The sequence below is a fragment of the Papio anubis genome, chromosome 8, assembly GCF_008728515.1.
Source record: "Papio anubis isolate 15944 chromosome 8, Panubis1.0, whole genome shotgun sequence".
Classification (NCBI taxonomy): domain Eukaryota; kingdom Metazoa; phylum Chordata; class Mammalia; order Primates; family Cercopithecidae; genus Papio; species Papio anubis.
Genome location: NC_044983.1, coordinates 126,751,334 through 126,772,133, shown reverse-complemented (window position 1 = coordinate 126,772,133; position 20,800 = coordinate 126,751,334). Strand labels below are relative to the sequence as shown.

Here is a 20,800-nt window from a genome sequence, read left to right as displayed (position 1 = left end):
GACACAGTGGTGTGCACCTGTGCACCTGCAGCTACTTGGGAGGCTGGGGCAGGAGAATGGCTTGAACCTGAGAGAGGGAGGTTGCAGTGAGCCGAGATTGCACTCCAGCCCAGATGACGAGAGTGAAACCCTGTTTCAAAAATGAAAAGAAAAGAAAAGAGAAAAGAAAAGATCACAAATCTCAAATGCATTCAATATATCTAATCTCCTGAACGTCATAGTTTATCTTATCCTATCTTAAATGTGCTCAGAACACTTACATTAGCCTACAGTTGAGCAAAATCATCTACCACAAAGCTTATTTTATAATAAAGTGTTAAATGCTTATAACGAAGGGATGTAATTTATTGAATACTGTATTGAAAGTGAAAGCAGAATGGTTGTATGAGTACTCAGTGTGGTTTCTACTGAATGCATGTCACTTTCGCACCATTTCGAAATAGAAAAATTGAAAGTTGAACCACTGTACTTTGGAGACATCTTTATCATATTACATGTTATGGTAATATTATATATGTTTATATATGTTAATACATAATATATTGTAATTAATATATTATATTAACATAATTATATATAATTGTGCATAATTAATAGATTTAATTATATTAATTATGATAGCATTAATGATACAGCTAACAATTATACTGATATATTCAATTAATATACAATCTAGCCCTTGGCAGAAAACCTTGCCAAACCTGTTAAATATTCATGGCAAAATTATGAAATTTTTCCCTCCACATTTTTTCATTTCTTAAGTGGGGATAATTGCAGTGCATATCCCATAAGGTTAAATAACTTAATAAATATAAATGCTTTGGAACCATATTTGGCATTTTGTACTAACACAATAAATATTAGCTATTGTGATGATAAGTAATCACACCCTTCTCCTTTATGGAATCTGAAATAATTGAGAAAGAAATGCTGAAGTGTTTTGTACATTTAACTTATTCAAATATACTACATAGAACATACCTTGCGTTTAGCACTCTTCTAAGCACTTTATAAATGTTAATTTACTTCATCTTCATAATGACTCTTTGAAGTAGTTACTATTATTACTACAATTTTATAGATGGGGAAACAGAGGCACAGCAAGATTTTCATTGTCGTTGTTGTGTTTGTTGTAACTTGCCTGAGGTCACATAGCTAGTTGGTGAAGGAATCACTAGAAACCTCCTGAAGCTTGACTGGGACTCCCCTGAACATTTGACCACGCCCCTATTGAATTAGTCTAATTTTCCCACTAGGTGGCAGATGAAGAAACTTCATCTGGTGGGTGGAGACTTGGAATCTGCAGAGGGGAACTGAAGATCCTGCAGGAGCAGAACCTTTCTCCCAGGCAACACAATCAGGTACATACTCCCTGTCTCCAAGGGCTGAGTGTGTCAGATTGGTGAGAATACAGTGTCAATTCATACTGTTCTGTCCTGCAGGGAGGAATGGGGGTCCTCTCTCCTCACTTCAAGCTTGAGGCATTTGAGTAAGGGCTTCCCTGTATGGGAAGCAGTACTTGCTTCTCGAGGAGGCTTCCCTGCACTCACTCAGGACGTGCTGGAAATGCTTTATTTCCACAAAGTGGCAGATTCTAGGAATCTCTTGTTTAGGGAGGATTGGTGGTGAGTCACTGCAGATAACTACAGGGAGAGGCAAAACTGCTGTCTTGAATCAGAAAGCAATCAAAGTAACAAGATCTAACATGTATTGAGCAAATGCTACATTATCTGTAACCATCACAATCACCCTGTGTGGTGGATGTCTTTATGCCTATTTTACAGATAAGATAATTTGGAGTCACAGAGAGTCAGTTGTTTCCCCAAAGTCACGTGGCACATAGATGACAGTGACAGAATTTGAACCAAGATAGGTCTGAATGCAAAACCAACCCTCTTAACACCTGGCCTAGATGCTAGACAAGGTCTTAAGCTGATTATTACACACATCTCCCAGTGCCCGACAGTGGGAAGGAGCCGTGACCTCCTAGAGGGATGGGACAGGTCTTACTAATGTTGGTGGCCCCAAGCCTATCACAGTGCTTACCATATGATAGGTGTTCCCCACAAGTGGGTCCCCTGACATTTGGACCCCACATTCCCACAGTTCAGCTTGGAGATTCTGACTATTTGGGAAGGCTACAGGTGGCGTAATTAAATGCACAGGATGTGCAATGAGCAGATTATGGTCCAACCCCTAGGACCTCCCCTTACGTTTTCCTTACCTGGTAGATGGCCACGTCTCCTGGGTGTGCCGTGAGAATTTCCTGAGCACGGGTAAGTGAAATTCCCACTTCAAAATGCACGCCCAAATAAGTCATGCCTATTCACCATTACTACTACTACTGCTACTACTACTGGGACCCCAGTGTCTTCTCTTGTAATATGATATGTTTGCACAAATAGGCTTTAAGGCATCCTTCAACTTTCAGTTTCTAGGATCGCAAGACCCTGCTTATTTACTGAGCAGGACCTCTCCAACTCTCAGAGACTTTAGTAATTCGTTTGAAATTGACTACTGACCAAAGCTTTACACCAGATTTTTTCTTCTATTTTAAAAAATCCTTACATTTGAAGTTTAGAGTTGTCTGTTACAAGGTTCCAACAGTTAACCTAACCTGTACTGGAGCCTAATATGGCTAATGACTGTTTTGTGTATGTAATAGCAATTTTATTCCTTTCTGTCATGACTTCCATTGCCCCTCTCCTTGGAATAATGTCCCCAAACTCAAACATACACGTTTGCATTCTTTCATGATTAGATCAATGCCATATTTTTTAATGTCCTCCTAGTATTTTTATCTGCACTATCCATAGCACTCCATATCATTTATGATGGTTACTTACAGCTATGTCCTAAACTTATATTCTAAATGAAAGACAGTTGAGGTAGAAGTTATGTCCTATACATTCTTTTCCTCTTTGTGTAACGTCTTGCACTCAGTAATTATAGAGTAATATTTTTGGAATGAAGAAAAAAAAAGGGGAAGGAAGACAAAAAGAATTTGGTAGTATTAATTTTCTATTAATAAACTAATAATTGGGTAGTGTTTTAATCCACTGCATTTGTGGTGATTGTTGCACAGATTACCACAAATGCAGTGGATCAAAATATTACCCAATTATTAGTTTACAGTTCTGTTGTTCAGAAGTCCACCACAGAATGACGAGGTCATCTTCACGAACCTGAAATCAAGGTATCAAAAGGCTGAGTTCTCATCTGGATGCATTGGGGAAAAGTCTGCTTCCAAGCTTCTTTTGTTTGATGGCAAAATTCAGCTCCTTGTGCTTATAGGACTTGAGGTCACTGCTTTCCTGCTAGGTGTAAGCTGGGGGCTACTTTCAGCAACTAGAGGCCACCCACATTCCTCTGCATGTAGTCCCCTCCATTTTCCATCTTCAAGCTAGAGTCAATAGGTCTAAATCTCTGATTTTGTCTCTGACCTCTAGACCCAGATTTAAAGGGCTTCTGTCATTAGGTCAGATTCATCCAGCTAATCTGCATATCTTAAGGTCAACCAATTTGAGACCTTAAATGTGTCTTCAAAATCCCTTTACAATAGCACCCACATCAGTATTTGCTTATATAATTGGGAGATGTGTGTACATCAAGAAGTCAAGGATTTGGGAAACAAAATATCTGCTTGATATACTGATCAGTTACTTTGTTGAACTAAATTATTTTGGACTTTTATTAGTAGGAGAACATTTATGAGTAAAAAGTCTGGGATCCACGTACATAGTTTACATCTTGGCCTGCTGAACTATGATAATGTAATAAAATGGAAATGCTTCTAGGTTTGGAGTCACTGGATCCTATTAGGATCCTGTTTTACCACTTACACCATCTGACTTCCACTCAGGTCTCTTAAATGTTGAATGAAGATATTTCAATTAACTCATGGAATTGCTGGGCCATTAACTTCATTTAAGAGCTTCCCAGCAACTAAGATTAGGTGTGTCTGGCAGCTTTTATTTAGGTTCAGACACAGATCTTCTGGCCTCACTTGTCTCTAGGGCCCTTGCCACTTGTTCCACATCATGCACTTCTTTGGGCACAGGATCCACACATGCTCTCAGCTCTTATACTCTGTGGGTTTCAAATAGACACTGCATCATCCGCCTCATCTCACAGGCTGACCTGGCCCACCTGTGGCTACTGCCCCCTGCTCTGTAGTTCCATGGCATGACTTGAATCAGCTTCACCCAGAGGGTGACCCTTTGGGCTTCCTCAGAATCTGCTGAAGGGGGCAGGTAATAATCTGGAAGTGCAAAAGTATTAATTCCTCTGGGATGAAATTTGGCCAATAGCAGACAGGTGGAGATAATCTGAAAATTTTCCTATCTCTCCCATTCCCTGAAAACAAGACTGCTCCAATGAGCAGCAGCCTCATATTCTCTGAGTTTGTCTCAGAAGAATAGTAAGCAGCTTATTAGTAATATGTATCCAGCTGTACTATGGTGTAAACAAGCAGGCTAAAAACAAACAACTGATGTTTAATAGGTGCGAAGCAATCAATTTTGTTGCATTTTAAAACTACCTGGGTACTGGACCCCATGGCTTAGAAGGCCTCTCTCTGGCTCTTCTCTTGCTACTTTTTGCCCATGTAATATGTTTTCAGTGACAATGGATTTGCCCACCTGGGTTGCACCCTAGTTGAAATTTCTGTATGTGACACTCTCTTCCTCTTTCTTTATTTTTCCCTATATCTCAACCCATATTTGCATACAAATTATTCATAAATACATTTGTCTATATTCACTATCAGATATTAAACTCTCTGAGTTCATGACTGCTCTTTTGTGTATGTAGTTTATTACACATGTAATATTTCATATACATTCTCCCAACAAACTTGAAAGGACATGCAGTTTTTATCTCTATTTCGTAAGTGAGAAAACTGAGGAACAGTGTACTAAAGACATTAACTCTCAAGATTCCATAGCTAGGCAATAGTGCAGTGAGGATTTTTAACCACTGTATTGTGCAAAAGCAGCATCATAGAGGGTCATGTAAGTCATAGGAGGGAAAAAGATAACTGGGAAGGTTCATAAAGTAGGAATTTACCCAATCTTGGACTAAACCTGAGAAGCCCCAACATTATATAGATGAGTTAGGATAAAGTGGTTGCAGAGGTCACTGAGAAAGAATGGCCTCAGAGGCAGGAGGAAAACCAAGTATTTGTGTCACCGATGTCAAGGGAAGACTGTGTTTCCTTTAGTTTTCTCTGAACTGATTTCATGTGTTCTCGTTGTCATTTCTATGGATGATATTAGGTTCTGCTTCCACAAATGATCCAAGAAAGGTCCATAGTCATTATCACTGGAAATCAGTGGCCTCCTCTCCACTCACCTTGGCCTGATCTGCAATCAGACCCATGCATACCCTACAAGGGTTCCCTTCTCTGTAGATTTTCAAAGGATAAATAAATAAATCAGAGAGCTGATTTTCACAAGTCGTATGTACCTATGCATTCATTTTCTAGGGCTGCCATAACAAAACAAAACAAAACAAAAAACACAAGACACAAACTGAGTGACCCAAATGACAGGAATTTATTCTGGAGGTTAGAAGTCTGAGAGCAAGGTGTCTTCAGGGCCACGTTCCCTCTGAAGTTTCAAAGGAAGACTCTATCCCAGGCCTTTCTCTTACATTCTGGTAGTTCCTTGGCTTATGGCACCATAACTCTTATGTTTACACATCATTCTTTCCATGTATGTGTTTTTCTCCAAATGTCCCCTTTTTATAAGAACACTAGTTGTATTGGATTAGGGGACCATGCTACTTTCGCATGACCGTGTCTTAACTAATTACATTTGCAATGACATCATTTTGAAATAAGGTCACATTCTGAGGTAATTGTAGTTAAAACTTCAACATATATTTTTTTTGTAGGGGGACACAATTCAACCCATAGCCGCATATACACTCTTTCTGTTTTGGCATCCTTGTTTCCTTCTGATCACTGATGTCAGCCTTGGAAGCCATATGATATCACAGCTAAGCTGATGGGCTCTGGGTTCTGTTTGCTATTTACCAGCAGTGTGATTTGGAGCAAGCTACTTTGTCTCTCTGTTCTCAGCTTCCTTATTTGTAAACTTGGAATAACAATGGCTTCTATTCTTCTGAGTTGTCATGAGGAGCCAAAGAATTAGAATGCATGGAGCACTTATCAGGGCACCTGGAATCTAGTGTGTACTAGATACATTTACTTGTTTATTACTATAAATCTATGACCTTGCATGTGGTGGAGTTTGAATTTATAAAGCAGGTTTCCATATCTAACATCATCTGATCAACATAGAACCTTGTAGATTATGCCAGAATTTGGATCTTCACTTCCAAGACATGAAGATGTAGAGGTACAGAAGAATGAGTCACTCATTACACAAGTAGGTAATGCAAAATAGAATTAGAACTCAAGGGATGGGATTTCCAGGCCTGTTGTCTTTAATCCATGCCAGACTGCGTGGCTGATAAGATTAAATTCAAATACAAAGATGTGATTTTCAAAAATCTTTCAATTGACCATGACATGAAGAAAATGCTTAAGTATGGTCAAACTTTATGCAGAGAGAATACCATGACAGTATTATGATTTGTAGATGTGTGCCATCTCAATTTTAATTTGGAAATCCAATTTGCTGTTTCAGGTTCTGTGGCAGTTCTACTATATTTGTCTCTAATATGTTATTCCCGAACTCTTTAGAAGGGGAATGATTGAAAATCATGTAGATTGCTCAGGCCTTCTGAAAATTATGGGAGGAAAGAGTGATGGCATTATGTTAGCCTCTGAAAATCACCCAGAAATGAAATGACTCTTTATTTTAAAACTTTTCTAAGGCTTTCAACATGGGCCACATGAGTAACTAATTTTCAAATTGCTTTGCATTTACAAGTAGAACTCCTGTGGTGTCCAAGGAATCCAATTACGGCTGGGAAGTCATATACTAGTATGGGAACCTATTCTGATCAAAATGAGATTTTACTAAGTTCGCTGAAGATTAAGATTGAATAATGCTGAAGTGTGAAATCCTCAGTTATGCATTCAGCTCCAAAGAAAGAGGTGCCTTTTTACCAGATATTTGTGATTTTTCTCACCCTAGAAATATTGATTACGAACTCTGTCAGATTTTTTGAAAATGCCATTCTAAACACGGATAAACAAGGCAGAATAAAAGGTGATGTAGGGCAGTGGAGGAGAATGACTGACCCAGGAAACCTGGCTTTAGTCCTTGCTCTGCTTCTCTTTTATTACCATCTAACTCTGATCATAAAACTCCACCTCTCCGTGCCTCAGTTCCCTTCTCTGTTAATGGCATCATAGCACTATTAGATCATCAACAGTTCCTTAGCTTCACGATTGAATTGTTCTGTAGTTCTTGGCATGAAATAGTAATATTATTACTCAGGGCTTTTCCATATGGGATTTCTTAATCAATACAAATTAAACAACAAACATACAAAAAGCCTAACATACCACTTTCAGCTTTTGCTTTTTCAAAGTAAAGTTACTTTTTAAAATACTTTCATCTAAAAAATCCCATAATTATATTACATATATAATTATAAAAGAAACAACAGTTTAGGATCAAAACTAAACAATCAGGAAAGATCATCTCTAATATAGAAAAGACCACTAACAAATTTGTAGTAACTATGGGGCATGCACATTTATACACATACACACCCACAATGGTTCAGTTTCTTTTTGCTTGGTCTAATGAGAATTTTATTATGCACTAGGATTTGTAAACCTTTGAGAGTAAAATGAATATAAGTAAAATTGGCAAAAATGTATTAGAAAGTTCATATTGTGATAATATTTCGGAAAAATGTTGACAACAAATTTGTTTTGTACACACAAGAAAAGAACAAAATACATGGGGAGGAGTAATTAGATGAACAGTTCAACATTCTGGGTGTCTATAGTATAGAACACAAAGTAACACCTGGATATACGTGAAATTTTAATTATAGAAAAGTTATAATTTTAGAAAATTTTGGAAGGAAATCAACCAGGAAGGAAAGACATGCAGATGCAAACTGAAACAACAAGTCTATGATTCTCAGTCCTTGATATGGTTTGGCTATGTGCCCACGCAAATCTTGAATCGTAGCTTCCATAATTCCCATGTCACGAGACAGACTCAGTGGGAGGTAACTGAACTATGAGGGCAGGTCATTCCTATGCTGTTCTTGTGATAGTGAATAAGTCTCACATGATCTGATGGTTTTATAAACGAAGTTCCCCTGCACATGCTCTCTCTTGCCTGCCACCATGTCAGATGTACCTTTGCTCTTCCTTTGTCTTCCACTATGATTGTGAGGCCTCCCCAGCCATGTGGAACTGTGATTCCATTAAGCGTCTTTCCTTTATAAACCACCCAGTCTTGGCTATGTCTTTATTAGCAGTGTGAGAACACATTAATACAGTCTGCATTCTTCCAATATGATCTTTTATTTGTCAGCAAGACTGGGCTAAAAAATGCCCAGATTGCTGGTAAAAAACTATTTTTTGGTATGTCTGTGAAAGTGTTTCCAGAAGAAATTAGCATTTGAACTTGTATTCTGAGTAAAGAAGTTTTCCTTCAGCAATGTGGGTGGATGTCATCCAATAAGTTGAGGCTCTGAATAGGATAAAATGGCAGTGGAAGGGCAAATTTGCTGTCTTTACTTGAGCTGGGACATCCATTTTCTTCTGTTCTGGGACATCAGCACTCCTGGTTCTCAGGCCTTTGGACTCAGACTGGGACTTATGCAAGCAGGCATTTGGGCTTGAATTGGAACACACCACTGGCTTTCCAGGACCTCTAGTTTGTATATGACAGATTATGGGACTTCTCAGTATCCATAATTGCATGAGCAAATTCCTCCTAATAACTTTCTTTGTATATGTCTACACATGTTCTATGGGTTCTGTTTCTCTGGAGAACCCTAATAATACATCTGGATATACAAGGAGGTAACTGCACACATTGAATTTGGGGAAAATGGAGTGAAACAGAAAACAATGGAAGGGGAAGTTCTTTTTTCTCTATCTGTTTTTTCTTGCAGAGATATATAAGTCCAAGTGTGTTTGAAAACTTCTGGAGATGTTCCAATTTGTGGCTTCTCCTGCTAATTCCAGTTAAGATGAGCATATTTAGTAAAGCTTGTACTTGTAAATCTTCATTGCCTCATTTCTCCTGACAATCAATTGCCATCACTGCCTGAAGGAAAAGGCAGAAGTCCACACTTCTGATGCTAAGTTTGAGCTAGAGCTCTTCAGGACACCAAAAGGAAAATGGCTTTCTTTCTCAAGTATGGATTGAATGTTGATGTCCACGATGTGTTTATTTGCCTCAAGTATGGTTTGGATGATGATGTCCAGATAGAGAAATAGAACTGGGAGTCAGTAGGAAGAAAATGTCATACCTCATTCAAGAAGCAACTTTTTTTTTTTTGCCTTCTTTATTTAGTCAACATCATTTACTTGGCCATTACTGCATGCTGGACATCATTTCAGACACTGTGGATACAGCAATAAATAAATCTGTGAATAGGTGTGAGCACAGATTAATTTACAATTAAAATACAGGGTGAAAAGTTGTCATACTGGAAAGGAAACTGACCTGGGCAATGTACAATCTTTACTGTATTTTTGCCTGTGATGGTAGTAGTGGAATGGAGGGGTGTTCCAGACAGAGGGAAGACTGTATATAGTTCCTGATGCTCAAGTGTGCATGGCATATTCCAAGAATGGCAAGCACTGCAGCCTGGCAGGTGCATTAGATATCATTCTATTAGTGGAAGGAGAGAGAGCGTCTAGGAATACTGAGTTTGTAAAACAAGAGATGGCATTTTGTATGAGTTGCTAGGATGGGGTGGTTTAGGAACAGGACAAGTGGATTTCCTGAAAAGTTACTGTACCTTCTGCTACAGGGTCCTCAATATTCACCAGCATAGAACCTTCCTTTCATGCGCTGTTGGAACACCTATTCTTTTGTGCTCCCATTTTGCCAATTCTGAGGCATGCAGAGACAGATTCCTCCCAGGAGGGCCAGCTCCACTTCTGAGCTGTGCCCTTCCATTCTAAATGTGGTGGAGGTGTTTTGTGGTTCTCCATTATTCCCTTTTAAAGTTCATGGTAAGTTCTAAACCACAAGTAATTTTCTCTTTCGTTTTGTATTCATTTTCATTTTTTTGTATTCATTTTGTTTTTCTCATCAGCTAGATAGAATCCATAATATAAACAGTTCTCAGCACACTTACATCTATGAGAGTTTGAGCAAGGCTTTAACATATTACATCCCATCTCCACTGAACCCTGAAAATTCACCTGAAAAATGTACAGAAATAGAAGCCTCCTTACCATTGAACTCTTCAATATGAGTTTAAGAGCCTAGGAATGGTCTTCAGAACCATTCCTCCTGCCTCCTGCTTCCCTTTCTCAGCAGACAGGCATCACCACCATGAAGAGTACACAAGTATTAAAATTCAATGTGGAATTTTACGAAGGCTTAGTATGGAAATTCTCTTGTACTTGTTCGAATCAAGGTCTTTGATCACAGAATCTGGATTTGTTTTGCTACTTTATATTTCAATTCAATGTATAAATCATTTTTATAACATCCCTGACGGGTAGTCTTGCCTTAATTGAACACCTTTACAAATGATAAGCTCATGACTTCAAAAAGCAGCTTGTTCCCCATAAAGTTAGCGCTAATTAATAAAAACTATACTAAAATCTGCTTTCTGATAACTTTCATCCTAGCTCTTCATGAAGCAACACTAAGAAAATCTCTTTCCCCTTCCACATAGTATCACTTTTATATATTTGAAATTAACCATGAAGAAGGCGGACAGTCATACTTGGGAGGTTAAAGAGATGTACAGGACACACAAAATGTTCAAACAATCAGAACAGCCAATACCATTATGTTTAAGAAGAGGCAACTTTTTGAAATGTTTACAGTAGAATTCTATAATTATGTACTAAAGCTCTAATGAAGTATATAGGAATCCTTATTTCTACATTAAATGATTTCAGAATGCTACTCTTTTTGAATTGGTCCATCTGTTTCTTTCCCTGTTTGGAATTTCTCTGTTTCCTTATTTTAGTGTGCTTCTTTGGGGGCAATTAATTCATTTGTTTCACTTTCTTTAATCTATTAAAGAAATAGTGACCTATTTGCAGAATAAGCAAATAAGAGTCAGTAGGCTCAGAGTGACGCTGGCCAATAGAATAGGAAAGGCAGCTGGTGATGAGCTGCACCTCTGAACTTTTAAAAGCTAGTTTTCAATTCCAACGTCTTATTAATTATGCTCTGTCATCACTCACATGACCTTTATTTCATTAAATGTAATTATGTTTAAAGCAATGTCTTCAATGAAATGGGAAGTTGCAAATGCTTTGAGAGTCGCAGAGGCCCTGTTTCAGCAATTAGGTCAAGTAATTGTCCCTCTTGAAGGATTCTGAGTGCCTTTTGGTAGTTTTTTAAATTCCCCCTGCTTGTTTACTGCCTGTACTATCTTATGAGCTCACTATGCGTAGTGTGAAATTTCTAAATATCCCATTGAGTCTGACTCTGTGCCAATCACTTCCTGTTTTAATGCATGAAGAATATCAACTAGTTAAAGTATTATACTTGGTTTTACTTACTGGGGGACTAGGAACTCCTTTGAGAATATCACGCAAGTAGTAAACCCTTTCTTTCTCCAGAAAAGCTGCTTTTTGTATTGCTATCTATAGGTCCAAAGATCTCTGAGACCCAGTCACGACATTCTTAACACCTGTGGATTCCAATGAACTATCCTGATTTAAAAGAATCCTTTGTTCCTTATATCAGCAATCTGGTTCCATGCTGGAAAGGACCATTTTGCTGATACCTGGTTCGCCCAAATGGCTTGAGGCCTCTCTCCCAGCTCTGATCAGGCGTCTTCCCCAAGGATATCCCTCCAGCTGCTATGTGAGGTCCTGCTCCTAGTGCCCATATTCCTGGAATCAAGAATTCAGGCTGATTCTCAGAATATTTCAAGTATATTTGGGTGTGTGGAACTTCTGTGCCAGACCTTCCAGAATAACATATCTATCATAAATAGAGTAACACTAGCTCCTGACGCCTTTAATGCTGTTCTCCACAAGAACAAATTCTGCCATAATGAGGATACTTTCTGTCTTGGTTCAGCCACCTCAAACAGGGTGAGCTAAAATTCTTACTTTGCACAGGAGAAGGAAGAGATGAAAGTGAGAGTAAAGTCAGGCAATCAATAGCAGAGAAAATGCAAGAAAGGACAAATAAGATCTTCACATCCCTAATACCTCCAATAACCCCCTGGTGGTTCATGTCTCTCTGGATTGGATCAGTCTCCTGGTCTCCTGCCAGGAGATTTTTGGAATAAGATTTTTTTTTGTTCTTCAAGCCCCAGTGGGTCACCGAATCATAATCACAGTAATCCCCATCAAGAGTCAAACTGAAGTAGACACATCCTGTTGGCCCCAAACTAAATAGAAACACAGAAAGAATTGTAGAGCACAGAAGGCCATGCAGAACTCCTAACTAGCTGTCTGCACAGGCTTGCCTCGATCCTTGTTTTAACATCTCCATAATACAACCATATGTTAAGTTTAAATTTTGATATCTGTATTTTGCCTTGTGATGGGGTTTCCTTATATTAATACTACCAGTGAATCCCCCTTTGACCATGATGATCCCATGGTATTTACAAGACTCTTGACTAGTTCATCCGTTCATTTCAGATTTCACTATCCTCATTTGTTGGTCTAAAATCTAGATGAAAAAGCTGAGACTTTGAAGGTTGTCCAAGGCGACAGAGTCAGGTAGTAGCAAATCTGTGATTTGAACAGAGATTGGTCTTTTTTCCAAACTCCAAAACCCACTGATCTTTTCTATTCTCAAAATTATGGGCATTTCCCCAGCTACAATTTTTTGGTTTTTGTTTTGTTTTTAAGGCAAGAAATAACCGTCTCTCTGAGTCTTCAGTCCCGGCCCTATAGTATATACTCAATAAACATTGCTTGAACTAAATTTGAGTTTTAAAATTAGAGCACCAGCTTCTTAAATGGGCTGCAGGCAAAAGCCTCACACCTGGAAATAGCAGCTACATACACTTTATTTCTCTCCTTTAATAAATGCTCAGAGAGTTTCCTTCCCAGGGTCTCTAGGAGACTGATCTCAGGAAAAGTCTAGAGCACAGTCACTTTTACAAGAGCTCTGCAGCCTTCAAAATCCTGGAAAAACTGTACAGGGCTAAATTTTGCCATTGAAGGAGGTAATCTTGAGCTCTGAGGGATTAATTGCTTATGCAAAAACAAAAGAGCCAGTTTAATAGGATAATTGCCAATGAAAGAAAATTAAATAGAATCAAAAGAAAAATTGACGCCACAATATTCTTTTGCCTGCTGGAGGAACAAAGCTAATTGTTTTCCATCTGAAGTTCCCTTTTGGATGTTTCCTCCCAGCTAATTTTTCATGTTATTTGTATTGCACTGAAGATTCTCATTTTAACTTGTAGGAAGTGAGGATTCTTTAATTCTAGTTTTTGGAGTTGATTTCTTTAACCTGAGTACAGTGCTTTGGGTTGTAAAAGCTGACATCAGAAGTTACAAGATCAAATAAAGGGACTATATGAATGTTGGTAATGAGCTCAACTCCTTTGTAATAAACCAGTTTGATAGTGCTGCCAGAAACCTTTGTAATCGTAGTTTTATTAAGGGAAATTGTATTTAGAACAAGGAAGGCATAAATCAGTCCTACTCTACATCAGCCATTTTGCACTTAAAACCATAATTAGTTACAAACAGCCAGCATTTTGAGAAACACTAGCAAATTGGAATGGCTCCCCAGGACAAATAGGTGACAGTTGGTGCACTGTTTCAAAAGAGAAAATTATAATACCCAGGGTTAGCGTGGTTGTAGGGGGAAAGTCCTTCTTACGCACTGTTGAAATGAAAATTGACTGCTACAGTATTTCTGGATGCATCTTGGAAGCACACAAAAGAACTTTAAAAACTATATGTGCTGATGTGCTGTGACACAACTCTCATACTCCTAGAAATTTATTCAAAAAAGAACAAGCACAGCAAGGATAGCATTGCAAAATTGCTGAGTTTTGTTTTTTTCATTTTGAGCTATTGGAAATTCAACAAATTCTTAAAATGGCGATTAAATACATTATGGTGTTCACAAGGGTATAATATGTAGCCATAAAATGAAATTTTAAATTGCTATTTACTGATACAGGAAGTTTATAATATAGAGTGTATTGTATAAATTTGAACGAATATTTGTTTAGAAATTATCCTATGTATGCACATAAGCATAAGAAAAAGTGTGGGAGATTATATCATATATTAATATTGGTTTATATAAAATTGTTTTCTCCAAAATTTATTTTCTATGATTTCTATAGTTTTATTTCTATGAGATTTTAAACTATAAAATAAAAATAAAAGAATATCTAAAATTCAGGGATGATTTAGCTGGGTTAATAATTGATACTGCAAATATTTATGCTGCTCTTGAAAAATGAAATAAATGAATAGAATAAATGTACATTTGGGCCACATATGAGAAAAATCTACACAACAATGGAATGAGTGACTGTAGGAGTAGCAGGCACTCTAGATAGAAATATAAGTGGTTGCTAGATAATTATTTATTATGCAAATGCTAACTAAATATATTTTGAGTGAATGAATAACTAATAATATTTTTGTATATTTGGAACCAACACAGAGATTCTATATGAGAAAATAACATAATAAAATCAAATAATCTATTTCTTGAACAATATTCAACAGGCACAGGCAACCAAAACAAAAATGGACACTTGGGATCACATCAAGTTAAAAAGCTTCTGCACAGCAAAGCTGTGAAAAATCAACAAAGTGGAGAGACAATCCACAGAATGGGAGAAAATATTTGCCACTCACCCATCTGACAAGGGATTAATAACCAAAATATATAAAGAACTCAAATGACCTTGCAGAAAAAATCTAATAATCTGATTAAAAAACAGACAAAAGGTCAGAATAGACGTTTCTCAAAAGAAGACATACAAGTGGCAAACAGTTATATGAAAAGGTGCTCAACATCACTGATCATGAAATGCAAATCCAATCCACAATATCATCTTACACCAATGAAAGTGGCTTTTGTCCAAAAGACAGGCAATAATGAATGCTGGCAAGCATGCAAAGAAAGGGGAACCCTCAAACAGTGTTGGTGGGAATGCACCTTCGTACAACAACTATGGAGAACAGTTCGGAGGTTTCTCAGAAAAACTAAAAATAGAGCTACTCTATGATCCAGCAATCCCACTACTCAGTATAAACCCAAAAGACAGGAAATCAGTATACTGAAGATCTATCTGCACTCTTTGTTGCAGCACTGTTCACAATAGCTAAGATTTGGAAGCAACCTAAGTGTCCATCAACAGATGACTAGATAGAGAAAATATAATATATATACACAATGGAGTACTATTTAGCCATTAAAAAGAATGAAATCTGTCATTTACAACAACAGGGATGGAACTGGAGCTCATTATGCTCACTGAAATAGTCTGGCACAGAAATACAAACATCACATGATCTCACTTATTTGTGTGATGTAAAAATCAAAACAATTGAACTTGTGGACATAGAGAGTAGAAGGATGATTACCAGAGGATGAAAAGTGTAGTGGGGGAATGGGGAGAGGTGGGGATGGTTAATGAGTATAAAAAAATAGAAAGAATGAATAAGACCTACTATTTGATAGCACAACAGGGTGACAACAGTCAATAACTTAATTGTACCTTTTTAGATAATGAAAGGAGTGTAACTGGATTGTTTGTAACACAGAGGATAAAGGCTGAGGAGATGGATAGCCCATTCTCTATGGCATGAGTATTTCACATTGCAGGCCTACATCAAAACATCTCATGTGCCCCATAAATACATATGCTTATGATGTAGAACAAAAATTATAAATTAAAAAAATTAGAAATCAAATAATCTTGTGTAGCCTGCTCGCTAACGAGAATATGTACTTCTTATTCCAAGCAAAAATAGAATATTGACTCTGCATCTCAGAAGTTATATAAGACTTTGCTTGGTGTTGGTGGAAATATTTTTTATAGATGTAATTTAAATTTTTAAAATATTTTCCCTAGATCTGTAGAAAATCTAGATTAATTAGAACAGGGCACTCAACAGTTCAAAGAATAATTTCTGTTTCTGTTAATCAGTTAACAAATTAGAGAATATTAATGTGAAAAGTCTTTTTCTACCCTGAAACTGTAGTTTATTCAGCTCATTAAATAGACAGTGTGGTGCAGTAAGCTCCAGGAGCAGAGAAACTCTGTCTTGTTCACACTCTATGCCAGTTGTAAGTGTGGAGAGTAACACGTGGTAGGTAGTCAGTAAAATTATGTTGAGTGAATAAAATGGATTTGAATGAAGTTTAAAAATCAATTTTTGGGCAGATAACTTTTTATGCTTCCATTTATTTATTGGTAAAAGAATGATAATATTATCTTTCTGTAGGGCTACTTGGAGAATTCAACATAATATATACAACTGTCATATTGCAGTGCCTAACACTGAGTAAAAGGTGCTTGTTATTATTATAATATTGTTGCTATTTTGTTATTATTATTTTCCCATTTGATCTAGGCAAAATAACATGTACTCTTTTCTCTTTACTAACCTCAACTGCCAATGGGCTTTTGACTTTGTGTAATAAGGGACTCCAAACCACTGAGTTTATGAAAGTCACTATAGGTACAAGCTATTAATATGTTGGGCATCAATATATAAGTGGCAATGGCTGTGGTTAAAATTGTTTTGCCAAAAGTAACATGTTCTTGTTTTCTCCACAAATCCAAATTCTACTCATTCTTTCTTGTGCTTCGGTCTTCTTTTTCTTGTAAAGCCTTTCCTCCTTTCAATGCTTCTGCCTACTGTGCTGTATTTCCCTTCATGCAATAGATCCCTTTCTTTGAGAAAGGGTCTAGGTATCTGACCAGATGTATTAGTCCATAGATGAGCATGTGATACAAGTTGAGCCAATCACAATTATCTTGACTAATTTGAGAAAAGTTTCTCCTTTTATTCAACATGCTAAACTGAACTTATTTATGTCTGCAGTTGCTTTAGGCGATGTTCTCTTCCAGGCATTGGAGGAAAGCCCACATCTAGGAAACAGGGGACTATAACTGAGACAGGAAACTTTGAAAAAATTGGTTCCTAGATCTGGCCTCCCAGTAGCATCACCCTTGTATTTCACTGGTTTTCATATGCTTAAAATAGAGTGAGTTTGATTTCTGTCTTGCAACCAAGTGAGTCTGTTACAAATTTAAATGTAACCTAAATTCAATTTGCCACTGAACTTTGATGGACTCATTGATGAATTTTCAACCAGAAACAATCTTCTTTCTGATCATCCATTGTGCCAGGGTCTATGTTTCGAGGAAAAAAAACAACTTCCGCTTACAGAGTGCCAAATAATGCGCTCAGCTTTGTGTTCAGTATGCTACATCTAGCATCTCAATTACTCTCCCAGTAATCCTATGAGGTAGATGCTATGATCACTCTGATTTTTATATACGAGAAGAATTGGCTCCAAGAAGTTTGAGAAGTTAACTAACTTGTGCATGGTCATGCTGTTAGGAAACTGCGATTTGAACCTGGCATTATCTGAATCCAAACCCCCTACTCTTTCTATTTTCTGTGATTCTCTCTCACTGTGGCAACTTATGCTGTTAATTCTTTAGTGACATTCGACTGAAATAAAAGGTAAGTCTTCAGTTTTGTTTCCAAGGATCTATTGTGACACTCAGTGTAGATGGTAATTGACATAAAATGTAAATACATGAAGATGATCTGAAGATTTAATTGTTCCCATATACCTGAAAGCCATGTGTGCATTTCAGCCTAGTATTGAAAATTACATACCCATAAGTGAGATATATTTGCTAGTAGACAGTGATTTATGTCATAAATTAGATGCATGTAAAGAAGGTAAAATAGGAGTTTATACAAAGAAAATCATGTCTTTTACCCATCAATTTATTCATTTATTCATTCCTCATGAATGCACTCATCAAACAATAATACTATCCCACAGGCACTGGACTGATTTAGGAACACAGATTTGTAGGGAGTTAAATCTTGTCTTCACAGAGTTTAAAACCATGTGAGAGATTACTGAGGTATACCATAATATGTTGAATTTAACCATAACTCTGTGACCCTAGATAAAAGTGACAAATAAATCCACACCCCCACCCCTTTGTGTTTCACAGATGACCTTCTGCAAGGCACTATCCTCTCCATATGGTTTGAATAAGGTTCACCGATGCTCCCTTATTTACTTGTGACAAACCCTATCATGGTCATGGTTTATTGGGAATATCATGAAATAAATTTTATTATGATGATATGTGATGAGTAAGGATTTAGCACAACGGGCAAAACCTTGACAAGTATGTAAGAATTTCTTAACAATGTCTCCCTCATAGAGTTATTAAGTTGTGAGAGAAATGAAATTAAGTGGAGATTATGGAAATTTGGCTTATAAAATAAGCGTGCATGCAGCTATTTCTAAATTGTACTTGGGCCACAATGTTGCTTAACTAGTTTTAATGCTGGATACCACGTGCCAAGATATTTCTTTTAGAATTCTGTTGGTTGTGATGCAGGCATACACCAAATTTGGGCTTAGCCCAAAAGCGTTCTTGGCTTCATTCAGGAAAGAATTTAAGGGTAACTGAGCAGTGAAAATAAGCAAGTTTATTAGAGTAACAGTGTACAGCAAAATGTCTGCTCCATAGGCAGAGCAGCCTGAAGGAGCAGCAGCCACTACATGGATTGCTGGCTGGCTATCGTTATAACCACTCTTGATTATATGCTAATTAAAGGGAGGGTTATTCAGAATTTTCTAGAAAAGAAGCAGGGAGTTCCTGGAACCATATGGGGTAACTTCTGGGTTGTTGCCATGGTGTTTGTAAACTCTCATGGTACTAGTGGGAGTGTCTTTAATAATGATCAATGAGGGTGGCTGGGTGTAGTGGCTCATGCCTGTAATCCCAGCACTTTGGGAGGCTGAGGCGGGCAGATCACGAGGTCAGATTGAGACCATCGTGGCTAATGAGGTGAAACCCCATCTCTACTAAAAATAAGAAAGTTAGCCCGGCGTGGTGGCGGGTGCCTGTAGTCCCAGCTACTAGGGAGGCTGAAGCAGAATGCTAAATAAAATTCAAGAGAGAAATTGGAAATTGATAAATAGGTAATAAAATAGAGCTGTGAGTGTGGATGAGATAGCATAAAAAGTACACAGAGTGAAAAAGGGAGAGGGCCTGGAACAAAAGCCCAAGATCACTTTATGTAAAGAGTAGACATTGGAATAACAGCCAGCAAAGTCTACTGAATAGAGCACATTTGTGATATGCAAAGGCACAAAACTAGAACTAAGAAAAGAGACATTTCAAGTAGGAAGAGAGGAGCGAACTCTTGAGAGTTTGAGAATTCAGGTAAGAGGAGGACTGAAAAGCACTTGTTATCCCTAACTACCAGAGACTACAGATAACCTAGGTAGGGGCATTTCAAGGGAGCATGAAGGAGGAGGCCAAATTAAAATGAATTCAGAATAATAATGTCAGATGATACAGTCGATGTAGACAATTCTCTCAAGAAGTTGATCCTGCAGAAAAGGGGATAAAGAATTTGCTGAAGGGAGTTGCTGGAGGTTGTTCGCCCCATCCCTTTTTTCCTCGTTTAACAAAAGGAGATTTTCAGATGTTTAAATGCTGTTGGCAAAAGCCAGTTTATAAGGGGAAAGAGGGATAATGGAGCGTGTCCCTAGCAGTGGGAGGGTAAGAACCGTGATGCACAAGTGCAATGATCACCCTTAGAGGAAAGAAAAGACTTGCGTTCCTCCATATAGAAATGGGGGATTTGGAAAGAATGTGCTACTGTAGGGCAGCGCAGAAGGTTTGGTGCCATGGAAGAAATGAGACAATTGAATTAGGGAAGGACAGTGGCTGAGGGATAATGCTGATGGCACAGGAAAGACTATACACCATGATTTCTAGAGGCACCAGTCTGAAAGGTCGTATAGTTTTCCTGTAATCATTCAGTATCCTAGGTGGAGAGAACAAGAACATAGATTCCTTCTCTGCCCAGTGAAGTTAAATAATTAAGCCAGTATCACACAGTGAGTTACTTCCATACATTTATTCCTCTGGGTGTGGATATCCAGTTTTCCCAACACCATTTATTGAAGAGACTGTCCTTTCCCCACATGTGTTCTCATATTCTTTAACAAATATTTATCACACATTATGAGTCAGGCGAAGTATTTTAAGCACTTGTGAACAAATAGACTTTTTAGTCTATTAAAGTTTCAGTTATGGAGCTTACATTTTAGTGAACTCAATTTTAGAATCAGATCCAGAGATGTGTAAGTTCAAAATGTTTCCATCTCCTAACAATGAATCTCTTTGCCTGCCTTTGGAAAAAAATAAAGCCCTAAACTTTCTGAATGAAAACATATAATGTTAGTGGAATTAATGTTTATATTTTGTACTTACAGCATAAATGTCACACTGAGGAGAATATAGTCTTACTTGGACTCCAAGGAGCAAGTAGTACTTTATTTCTTTATTTTTTCAATAATCCACAAAACTTTTGGTACTAGAGTTATTTCCACTAGACACTATGATCTTTGAATTTCAAGAATGTTTCTTATTAATGTTTATATTCCCAATGCCTAGCATAATACTTCACACATATTATGTCTCAATAAAAAGT

At 37.5% G+C, this 20,800-nt stretch overlaps 1 long non-coding RNA gene across 1 annotated transcript in view; it reads left to right on the top strand.

Moving 5' to 3' along the window:
- The first annotated feature begins 630 nt into the window (after positions 1-630).
- Positions 631-20,800, top strand: part of LOC116276413 — a 134,652-nt gene continuing 114,482 nt past the window's right edge. Inside the window, exon 1 of the long non-coding RNA XR_004185941.1 lies at positions 631-1,361. This is a non-coding gene — a long non-coding RNA (uncharacterized LOC116276413). The remainder of the gene's footprint in view (positions 1,362-20,800) is intronic.